Source organism: Hyla sarda, chromosome 5 (assembly GCF_029499605.1).
Source record: "Hyla sarda isolate aHylSar1 chromosome 5, aHylSar1.hap1, whole genome shotgun sequence".
Lineage (NCBI taxonomy): Eukaryota > Metazoa > Chordata > Amphibia > Anura > Hylidae > Hyla > Hyla sarda.
Window position 1 is genome coordinate 286,344,184 of NC_079193.1, and position 12,104 is coordinate 286,356,287.

Genomic DNA, 12,104 nt, shown 5'->3' on the forward strand with positions numbered 1-12,104 from the left:
AAGAAAGGGAGTGGAGTGAAAACCGAAGAAGAATAGAAGATAAGAAGAGAGAGGAGAGCCATGGAGTAATGGTTCAGGTATTGGCAATTATAAGGGTTGTGAAGATGAGCTGAGACTAAGAAAGAGGTAGTTAAAAATGAGGTGGGCCCCTAGGTAGGGAGAGGGAAGAGGGTAACGATAATCATAGTGAAATAAAGAAATAAACCACAACTTACAGGTAGATCAAAGAAATGGGACATAGTGGTGTAAATGAAGAAAAAAACTAACATCAATACGCCCTATAGAGGACGCACATGTAGAGAACTCTAACCAGCCTTGCAATTAGGAGAGAGCAGAAATCAAGGTGAGAACTAATTTCTCCAGACAGTGTCGACTTCAGATAGTTGGGCCATCTTGGTATAGGTATATCTCCGGGTGAGGTGGAGGTGAGGTGGAGGTTGATCCTTCAGGAGGCCAGTGGAAGACGTGAGGTTGAGAAGTGGATTTTGCTTGTTGTTGTCTATGTCATTTTTTTCCGGGCTTATAAAGGAAGAAGCTGCAAATGGATCCATCTTGGTGTTATAGTCCGCTGACAGCTGGGGAGGAGGGCAGTGTGGGAATCTGAAGAATGAGGCTGCTTCAGGAGTTGAACATAAAATCCTCGTCGAGCCATCACGTAAATGCACATGCAAAATAGCTGGGTACTGAAGGTGGATTTTAAGTCCTTCCTGGAATAGAGTCGAACAAATGGTAGTAAAAGCCTTTCGCGTCTTTGTGACTTCCACAGAGAAGTCCACGAATAAAACCCCTCAGGAATAGTGGAGACTTTCGTGTGGGGAATGAGCATAATATCTCATGACGATTTGACTGGGGCAAGACTCTGACTGAGATGGCGGATTCAAAGTGGGTGGTTTGAGAGGACCTACCCTATGGTGGAGTCCTAAGGCCTCAGGTATCTCTGATTCACAGAGCTTTTGTAATTGCTGTGGCTTAATGCTCTCAGGGAGACCGACCAGGCGCAGGTTATTACGCCTGGACCGGTTCTCCAGGTCTTCCATCTTTTCTTTCATGGTGGCATTGTCTTTTAGTAGAGTTTTAATGGCAGATCTAGAAGTAATGGTGGTGTCCTCCACTGACTGCATGCTCTGTTCCACCTCCGTCCCACTCTATGTGTTGTGGTTGCTATCTCTGATTGGAGGGCTTGCATAGACCCGAATAAGGTTTTAATCATGGCCTCTTTCAATTCAGGGAAGAGAGGCTCTGCCACCACTATAGCTAAACATTTAAAGTCAATAGACTCCACAAACTGTGTGAAGGGTTACCAAATACTGTGAAATGTGTTGTATTATTAGAATTAAAGGGGTACTCACAGGCGGGTGTCTGCATGAGAGATTGTGGAAGTCCCCAGTGGCCGGACACCCACGATCAGACATCGTATCCCCTATCCAAAGCATAGGATGCAAATCAATGGTCACCTAGTGACTTTTTCACTAATGTTAAACATAATACGTGGTTACATGTTAAGGGATGTTTCGAATGTGCCAGGAGCAGATGCAATTTGTGTGGTTTTGTTTCTAAGTCTACTCAATTTTCATCGAAAAATACTGATAGTACATTTCCCATTAAGTCTTTTATGAACTGTGATTCCACACACGTTGTATATTTAGTCACGTGCAAGAGTTGTGATGTTCAACATGTAGGCTCTACTACGAGAAAATTTAAAAAACGCATCTATGTGCATTTTCATTATTCAGACGGTGCATCTTTTATGTCACGATCTATGTCTGGGCTGTCTAAACACATAATTGAAATACGTGTATATGCATCTCATCAAGGTGGAGACTGGTTTCGAATTTTGTTGAAAAGCGAAGCTTACTGGATATTAGTACTCAACACAAGATATCCAGGGTATGAATTACAGAAACAATCTAGCCTACATTTATTGATGTTTTCATTGAAGTTATTTTCAAGAGACGCATCTGTGGATATTGACATTGTTCAGATGGTGCCTTTTTTTGGGTTATGGTCTATATTGGAATTGATCAAATACATAGTTATATTATATCAATGCGATTCATTTGCAGTGGAGATCTGTGGTGTTTGGTGTGTATACCAACAACGTAGAGGCTGACCTTTTTTTTTTTTAGAATTTTGTTGAAAAGAGAAACCTGTTGGACATTGATATTTTAAGCAGGGTATCCGTTGAGTGTGGATTGCAGGAGCGATCCAGTGTATATTTATCGATGTTTTCCCCAGTGAATGTGATTTTTTTTATTTTTCCATCGATTCTTTGAAACTTTGCTGAATTGGGTCCTGTGTATATACAGTGAATGTACGTTTTTTTCCAGTGTTTCTTGAAGTTATGTTGAATTACCATTCTTGAATACAATTGAAGTTTGCTTTCTTCTGGGATACATTGTTACAAGTCCTTCCAGCTGGAAGGAGCTCCAATTGCAATAGGTGGAGCTATGTTTGTACAAGGGTGAACACCTCAGTACATAAAAACCATGCAGAGTGTGAGGGTCTCATGCTATGACTAAGAGCATTATTGTTCAAAACGCGTCGGTGGATGTGGGTTTTTAACTCACCAGAGCACATTATGTTTGTCTTTGTCCTTTTGGGATTTTAAAGCATTATGGAATAAAAATGTAAAAAATTTAACTACCATTTTTTGTGGAGCTGGAGCCCTTGAATTTCGTTTCTGGATTGCCAAATAACCAAGGATATGGCTTGGTGTTTATATTCCGAGCTCCCTGCTATAGGACACTTTCTCCATTGAAAATAGGCATGTGGTGAGCTTTAAATGAGCTTTAAGTGAGCTATAAATACATTGATATGGTATTTATAATTATAATGCAAATATTGTCATGTTCTCCAGTTGTCTATTAGGTAAAGGAGGAGAATTAAGAGTCCAGTCATATCTCTTATGCTGCTAAATGACAGTATAATATCAGTGTCCATCTCTTTGACCTTGGACAGATTACTTTACCATGTTCAGAGAATTACATCAGTTTTACACAGAAGCCTTCATGATAATATTGCATGAAGTATGATCACAATTACAAGACTTTACAATATACAGTATGTCCATATATTGTAAAAGAAACAGATGTATACATGCTAATCTAATAACTGTATGCATTATATAATTTTTTTGTTACATTATATTCATTTACACAACCACAAGTGTAAATTAAACGGAAATTATTGTGATGAAAAAAGTGACAGAATTAATAAAATACATCTGTGAAAGCAATTTCACTAATAGGGGTAAGTAAGAGACAACCCAATTCATTTTAAGTAGTGGAAAAGGAAGTTAGTAACAGTGGTTGCTACCAGCATTAAGTATGATTTCCAAAATGACTTTCAAATTATTTTTCTCTTTGGAATGACAAACAATATTATTCCAAATGTTTTATAAAAAGAAAAAAAAAACGAATGAGCTGCACTTGTCCATTGCCAACATTAGGGAAAGGAGAATTATTAGCCAAGCCAGAATCTCCTCCAAAAAGGAAGAGTTACCATCTGTAGATAACTACTTTGGAGTTCTTGATCCTTGTCAGTATCAGAGCAGGGAACTGGCTAGCAAGCTGTGAGGGGAATTCCAGTTCCTCCTTGAGGAAAGAACCAAACTGGTATATTGAGTCTTATAGACTATGCAAAAAAATTAGCAAAATGGTACCCCTCCAAAAATAAGAGAGCTCTATGGTTCCACTTATAGGTCGACCCTTTGAAGAGTCTTAAAACATAACTTGGATTTCTTAGCCAGGCTGAAATCTCCTTCAAAATGAAGATTTAACCATCTGTAACTCAAACAAAGGGAAAGAACCATGAAACACTGTCTACAGATGGGTAACTCTTCCTTCTGAAGAAGATTGTCACTTGGCTAATAATTTTCAGTCGTGTTTCAAGGGCAGTGCATTGACTTGGAGGATTCTAGCTCCAATGGGAGGCACCATAGAGCTCTCTTTATCCTGGAGCAGAAGCTTCTTTGCATGGCCATTCAGACTCCACATGCCACATGTTTAGTGATCTCAATGTAAACTAAATGACTTGAAATCCTGTGCATCAAATATGCGCAGAATGCTGTATGTGTGAATAGACCCTAAAGGGAAAAAAAAACACCACCCATTTTGTCATACAACCTTTCAATAATAATTCAAGCTATATTATGGTTGTTTTTAGTGACCCATATACAGAATGGTATAGTCCCTGTTTAGTTAAATAGAGCAGAGGCCTCCATGATTATTAATATGATATGACTCAACCTTAAGCTGGCCATACTCACTAGATTATTGTTGGCTGAACCCACCACTTTTGGCAGTAATGTGCAACCATCCAAAGTGTCTCATGGTCTACCAACTCTCCCTCAACAGAGGATTTTGAGGGAAACAGGAACTGGACAACTGACTTTAAACATGTCCAAACTTTTTATTTTCAGGAAAGATAAGCTGCTGTCCAAGCATATACCCACTCTCTCCCCATAATAAATACATGCATGCTTTGATGAGCTGAGTGTGCAAGTGTCGAATGGGCATGAAAGGAGTCAGAAGAAGACATTTTTGGCACAATTAGATTTTTACAACTGTTATTTAAGGTGTGTGGATAGCTGAAAGGGGTACTCCACCGCTAGACATCTTATCCCCTGTCCAAAAGATCTGAACAAATGCTGTGATTGTGATGTTACACCATGCCCCCTCGTGACATCATACCATGCCTCCTCCACACACCCCCACTGTATAAACAGTACTGTGGAGGTATTCCATAAACATCTATGAAGAATACCTCCATAACATAGCATGTGATGGAGTATGATGGAGTAAGTCACAGTTTCTGTTGAATTCATACAGAATCTGGTGAAAAAAAAAAAATCCCCATATGCCTCTGTATTAAATCTGGGCCATATGGAGGTGCAATATGTCCCAATAGAATGTGACTCAGAGGTTTTACAGAGCTGTAGTTCAGCCATGTGCAAGAGGCCTAGACCAAAGTCTAACAATTCTAGTATCAATATTATTGTATGCTTAGCCAGCTCTCATACGTCACTTATAAGGCCACAATTCGAACTGCTCTTTCCTGTACAGACGGCAACCACAAAATAAACATATACATGTGGTAAGCATTTTTATTATGATGGGACCCTAAGGGAACATAGGTATTCAGTGGTAAATGTCTGAGTCTTCCCTCGGAGATATATGTCATGATCATATACCAATGGAAGTGTTAAATTCATCAGGTGTGTGAACTTTGCATTCTTTTATGTAACTTGGAATCTGGTGCTGGACAACTTGTCTTTTTCTATATAGCACTGTGTATACTGAGCCATTTTTTATCATTATATATATTGGAAGGCTGGTGTTTTTATTTGGTAAAGAAAAATGAGTAGCCTAGTACATTAAGAGACTATGTAGAATTCTGCAAAATATTATCTTTACTACTAATACTACTACCTCTACTATTAGTAAAACAGAAAAGATTCAGTGCGGTATCGTGCATAGAGGATTGAAGTTTTTTACATCATTTGAGAATAAAACAAGCCATGATGGACAAGGAGTGATGCGTTTCAGGTGTATCTCACACCCTTGGACTAAGGGGGCTGCATACACCCAAAACATGTCACTTCCTGGCCTGCATATCTTGTTACTTTATTTTCATATGATTGAATAAACTTCAAGCTTTTATTTTTGTATTTTTTCGATACTGCGCTAGTCCTTTTCTATTTTCCTGCACCCTCTGGGACACGGAGGGCTGTCTGGGTGAGCTGAACTCTGGTTCCTGCATACTACTACTACCACTACTACCAAACTCCTGCTGTACTAGAAATAATGTCCTTTAATTAAAGGGTACATAATAATGTTGCCAACTATGTCTCTTTCCAAAAGTATAAAAGCAATCGTGAAGACTGGAAGATGTGGCCAGCTCCATCTCCTACTATTACTTTCTCGGTGTCCATAACAATATTAGGTTATCCAATAAGTTAATATATTTAGTGGACACAATAAGAAGTACAGTATATAAAAGTCCATTAAATGAAGACTTTCAGAAGTACCTACCACCAGCTATATAGTTAGCTTCCTATGCTGTCGGCATATATTGTACAATACAGAACGTAACTGAGCAATGCACATGACATCACTGCTTATACTGTGTAGTGCAGCCAGACAGATTCATTTCACCTGACCTAAAAAAATCAATACAGGTGACACAGATTTACAGGGCCAGATGCAGAGTGCCCAGGCCAGCAAGTCTGCTTACAGTAAGCCAGCAATGCATAAAGCATCACTGATCTACCTGACTCCCTGATATGACCAGTGACTCAGATTTTCTTGACTGGGAAAATGTAATGATGCTTATCCAGGGATGCATTCTGCATTGCCAGCTTACTGTAAAGTACAGGAGCAGGGACTCCTTTCATTCTACAGGAGTCCATGCTCTCCCAATCAGTTTGCATGGCACTCTATGCTTATAGCGTAAGGTGCCATATAAACCATTGTGTAAGAGATCGGTAATGTGTATCTATTGCCAGCCATGTACACATGGTGTAAGGGCAGCAGTGTGCGGAAGCTCTGCAGCCCCAATCTATATATACAGTAAATTCATGGAAAAAGTTTGTAATTATAATTGTTGTGTATAAATTAAATGAAAATGAAAATTAATACATAGACTTGTAGGTTATTTGGAAGAACTATTAAATAATATCCTACATAGATAGTTAAGCACAAAGGCTGAATGATATTGTAGATTATTATTATTATTATTATTATTAATAATATAATTGTTATTATTCATAGATTTTCAGACAGATCAAAAGAATAGCATGAATTTCATCTGATTGATAGATATTCTTGTTTTCTAATGGAGGATACAGATCTTTACAAGAAAAGTAATACATGACAATGTAACAGAATCTAAGGGCAATATCATTTTGTTCACACTTGCGGCCTATATTACTTCTTGGATTTGCGCATGTGCACATTTTCCATAGGTCACTTGCTGGATATTAAGTAAGATGGATTTTTTTCTGGACAGTGTCACCTACAAAAAGATTTTTTTGTGAATGTTTGTGATTTTTTTGTGAATTTTAATTCAGTTTTATGTGCCAAAGCCAGACATTTATTCAATTGGAATGATAAATATAAAGGATTTAGACCTCTCCTTCCTACTTGATATAGTTCTGGATATGGCTCAAATAACGGCAGTTGCTTTTTCCAAATATTGCTGAGTGTGAAACCATCTTAAAGGCAATCTATAGGCGGACAGTAGTAGAGTTCGTATGTGCACACAGTAAAAATGCTATATCAATTTCACAATTTCCACTAAGCAAGAACTGCTGTAAAAATACATCAGAATCGTAGCATGTGCACATAACTTTACAGATAGGCATGCTATATTAGTGTAAATCAAGTTACATAGGAAAGAAACTACAGAATATTTAAAATTTCAAGTTGTTCGACAAACCTTCTAGGATTAAGGAAAGACTTTCCACTTGAACCTGCTGAGGTCTTATAAGTAAGTTATATGCAAAATATGCAACACCTGAATATTCTCGTCCCTCTTATTTTATGTATTACTAGTTTTCTTTTAGTTTTAAACTTATTGTACAAAGGGCTGTAAACTGTTCAAAATCAAGATACTGCTAGATACATAAGTTCTTTTTGGGTTCACTTCTCAGTGATTTTGGAGAATCAAAAGTTTGTAATAGAGTTTTACAAAATGTTGACTTTGTTAGTTAACAGTCAGACATTGTATTATACTTGCATATAGATGCAGCAGGGATGAATTTCATAGACTCGTAAAGTTGAGTTTGTCATTATGGTGACCATAGGGCACAAAAGAAACAAATCAATAACAAAGTTAGCCATCTATCTATCTAACATCTAGCCATCCTGCATATCAGATAAGTGTACCTACATACGTAATATATATGTGTGCAATATGTGACTGTTTATAGGTATAGGTGCTGTCAGATCATACTTTTTTTGGCCACATATCTGTTGGCATTTTTAAAATACTGTGCTTTTTCAGTGTTAAGAATTTACTTCAGACAACTTCTATTTTCTGTTTTGTCATTATACATGCGCTGATATCTTCTGCAATAAGTTTTAAACCTAGGACCAATTCTGCGTCTAAATATCATGTAAATAAACAGAAAAACAGGTAATCAATCCACAATTGTCAGCTGTCACAGCTCATGGCTGATACAGTTTTTATACCTTTCCTAATATTTTACTTAACTTTTAAAAGTTGTTTCTAATGTTTGTGATTAAGAAAACATACACATATACTGATCCTTTAAGCTAAAGTAACTTAAGTGTGCACAAAATGGAAGTTCAAAAATTTGGGGATATATACTGTACAATAAAGTATTTCTTTAATGTAAAATTATGTATCTATACAAATTTCTTTTTGAAAAGTCATCATCGGCATGAAGAGTCACATTAATACTTTACATCCAGTGACATTTTCTCTAAATATTAGGCATAAATTATATAATAAACGGTCATGTCAGCTATGCAAAATATGTTAATAATTTCATATATACCATGTATTATACTTACTTACCATAAAGTATATGTTTTTTTAAGTTTGTAAGCTTGTGGTGGTGTAGATTGACACATTTTAAGGTTGCATTGAATGTTTGATATTTTTCTATAATTTGTTTTAGTGGTTTATTTACAAAATACTGTATTAAGGATAATTTCTCTGTCCTAAAATGAACGAGCTTCCTGTAGTTTAAAAACTTGGTGTATATAAATTTAATAATATACACGATTATATCAGTCTTTTCTGTTAAGATAAGCACATGTGCAATAAATAAATAATGTTCCAATATTGGGGAAACTTATATTCTGGAAAATAGATATGTAACTCATTATTATATACAGATTATAAATAATTTTAGATACTAACTATAATGTGTGATAGCACTAAAAAATCTTACACACTCAAATACTCATAGGTTTATGCACATTCATACATACATGTGAATGTGTGTGTGTGTGTGTATATATATATATATATATATATATATATATATATTAAGATAATATAGAAAAGTATAGTATATTGTTTAGTTGTGATATATACATAGTTAAGTAAATATGAATCACTCCTGGAATATAAATACTTCTTTAACCTGGTGCACACTCATGTAGTTTCTTTTTTTTTTCTGTGCATCCATAAAGTGAAATTCATTCGCTCAAGTCATTCACCATCCAAACTCCATCAAAATAATGTCATAAATCACACAAACCCGAAATATGATATTTCTGTTTTGCCACCCTCACAATTACGAACATAAACTATCATTTTATAATTTTTTCACTATAATTAGTTTAACATTCCAAATATAAAGCTTTTGAGCTCTACTTTCAGTCTCTTCAAATATCAAAGTGAAATGCAGGTTTTCAATGACTGTTTTAAAAACCGTTTGTGTTTTATCACATTAACATGCACTTTGGAAAGCTATAAATCCCATTGACTAATAAGTGGGAACTAGCATCCACTGCTGTGTTGTGCCATATGTTTGCTCTTTTATCATTTTAATGTAGTTATATAGTCTTTCTGCACTATTATATTAGACCCAATATTAGAACAACAAAGCATCTGCTGCATTTAAATTTCAGAAGATGAAACACTGTGATCTACATAATTCATGTGCCAGGTCCGTTAAAACTTCAATCTACAATTTCAAACTTTTTTTTAGCAAGTACTGTACTCATAAACAAAGAGCTTACAATCATCATTATTCATGTGAAATGAGGGGGAAAAATCAGCCCTTTAATACGACCTACTTGTCTACCAACGGATTTTCAGGCACTTAGATGGGCTAAGGTTTCCTTAGTTTGTCCCCAGGGCAAAATTGTCAGACTGACTTACCGTGTGTGTTTTAGCCTATTGTTCTGTCTTTGCCGCTGACTTGAGGGAAGCAGTGGTGTAGAATAAATCAGGGTGGGCTAGGTTAGTCCACTGTTTGTGTCATTGTATAGTGTGCAGGGACACTCTGTGATACTCTAGTGAGCTACTAAGCTTTTTTGTAGGCTTTGTGTCATTTACTTAACGACCAATCTCATTAGCTGCCAGAGTACAATGGACTGATGCATTCTCTATGTACACAGTCTACATGGTGACCCTCAAGGTTGCTGAAGGTCTGTCGAATCACTCAGATGGTGAATATATCTAAAATACATCATCAATAAAACGATTGGTAGAATCAGTTAATTTCCTATACAAAACAGGTATTGGATGAAACATGTAAAGTGCAAACAGTCTGGATTAGACTTCTACCTAGACTTCTATAGTTTTCATTTCTGTATGTGTGCATAGTGTTTTGTTTCATATGGATGTGACAGATCTTTAAATGACTTTGCAAGCTGAGTCTAAACTGGCACATTTGCTATTATGCCCTGTGTTCATTTACAAGGTAAAAACCTTTTTAACTCCAATGAAAAATGAAATACTGAAAGCACTTTGAAGCATGACAGCTGTCTATAAGTATCAGGGAGAGTTCTATTGTCCAACTTGTCCCTGGATAAAATGAATACTTTACAGCAGAGGCTGTTCAACTTGGCGAAAGAGTATGGGGAGAAGGGGAGGAGGTCACAGGAGATTTCGTACACTAATTTAATCTGGGAAAAGGACAGGCTCTGCATCTCACTTGAACAGACTGCCGGCAATCTGGGCTCCCACAGAACTATCTCCTTTTGCCTGTGCTCTATTTATTCCTTATCTCTGTTTACCAACCGCTAGGTCCCTTTCATTCACACCACGAGGCCGTTTTCCTACTATCAGTCAACAGCTGACACTGTGGAAGAGCCTCAAAGGCAAAAAAAGGGATCAAAACTGAACCAAAGCTGTATAAACAATACTGCAGCAGAAGTAAATGCATAAATCCTAATTCTTCACCCAACCCACAGGGTATGAACAGAACCTTTATAGTAATTCCAACCAGTTATGCACATTGAGCTAAAGGCTATTGATAATACAGTGTAGGCCAGCTATCATGTATGAAATCATAACCTAAAAGAAAAGGACTGCCAAATCTGCAGCAAACAAAAGTTTTTTTTGTTGTTTTTCATTTTTTTTCATTTTTTTTCTATTTCTCACTGCTTTCTAAAGAAGTTGTGATTTATCATCCAGGCCAAGCAATGTCCTGTTCCATATTACAGAGAGAGTGCACGATATAAAGAAGATAGACAACCAGACACAAAGGTAGAAAAAAAAGAGATATTAAAAAAAAGAACAGGAGCCAAACTCAACTATAAAAAGCAGTCATGTGTCATAGTCATGTAATACAAAACACTTCCTGTCAGTAGTCATTTTAGTGTTATAGTTCTCCGTTAAGTAAGGACAACTACATATAATCTGCTACACAAACTTAGAAAAAGTTTAATTGTATCCTTTAATTACAATATTGATATAATGATGCAATAAGTAATTTAATATACCCTGACACATAGCTGTTGAATAAGACCTCTCAAGTGCTTGTACCACCAGGGAACTAGAGGAATCAGACCAACTTTATACATTGTGACAAGGATAGTTATGGTTGTGAAAGGTTTCCACAGTTCATCCTTTGCCAGAGAGGTAGACTTACTGGGTGGGGATAGTACTTAGGTTTATTTTGCCGATTGTTGCTAACATGGCCTTATATCAAATATTATATAGTATAAAGATGTTTAGGATCTTGATCTTTGGCCCACTTGAGGACAGTCATGGTAATAAGCTTCCTCGTAAGTGAATTCTAATATTCATGAGACAATCTCCGCCTCAAGTTAACGCTGACTCTTGAACTTTTCAAAAGATTTATAACTCATTGCAAATGCAATTTTAACACAATGAGCTTTTAATTTCTACAAGTAAACTCTTAATTTTGCCGGACCATGACACCTTATAGCTTCTAGTGTATATAATTGTGATAAGTATTTTATAAGTAATTAATTTATGTATTATTTATAGTATATAAGCTAACACTTTTGCCTCTGTGTTTCTGTGAATTGTAACTACTACCAACTACAAATGTAATAGCCTTTTGCAACAGATAATAATACACTAATAGGTTATGGAAACAGCTAATAATACAGTAATAGACTGTTCCAACAACTAGTAATATAGTAATAGTCTAC

At 36.3% G+C, this 12,104-nt stretch overlaps 1 protein-coding gene across 15 annotated transcripts in view; it reads right to left on the reverse strand.

Moving 5' to 3' along the window:
* The window catches only part of ST18 (ST18 C2H2C-type zinc finger transcription factor), a 445,260-nt gene that overhangs the window by 269,799 nt on the left and 163,357 nt on the right, over window positions 1–12,104 (reverse strand). The window contains exon 1 of one of the 15 annotated variants that reach the window (XM_056521899.1): window positions 9,859–9,946. The exons of the other annotated variants lie outside the window; for them this stretch is intronic. The gene's annotated coding sequence lies outside the window, so the exon portion shown is untranslated. Of the gene's footprint in view, window positions 1–9,858; window positions 9,947–12,104 lie in introns of those variants that run through there. 15 annotated transcript variants of the gene reach the window in all.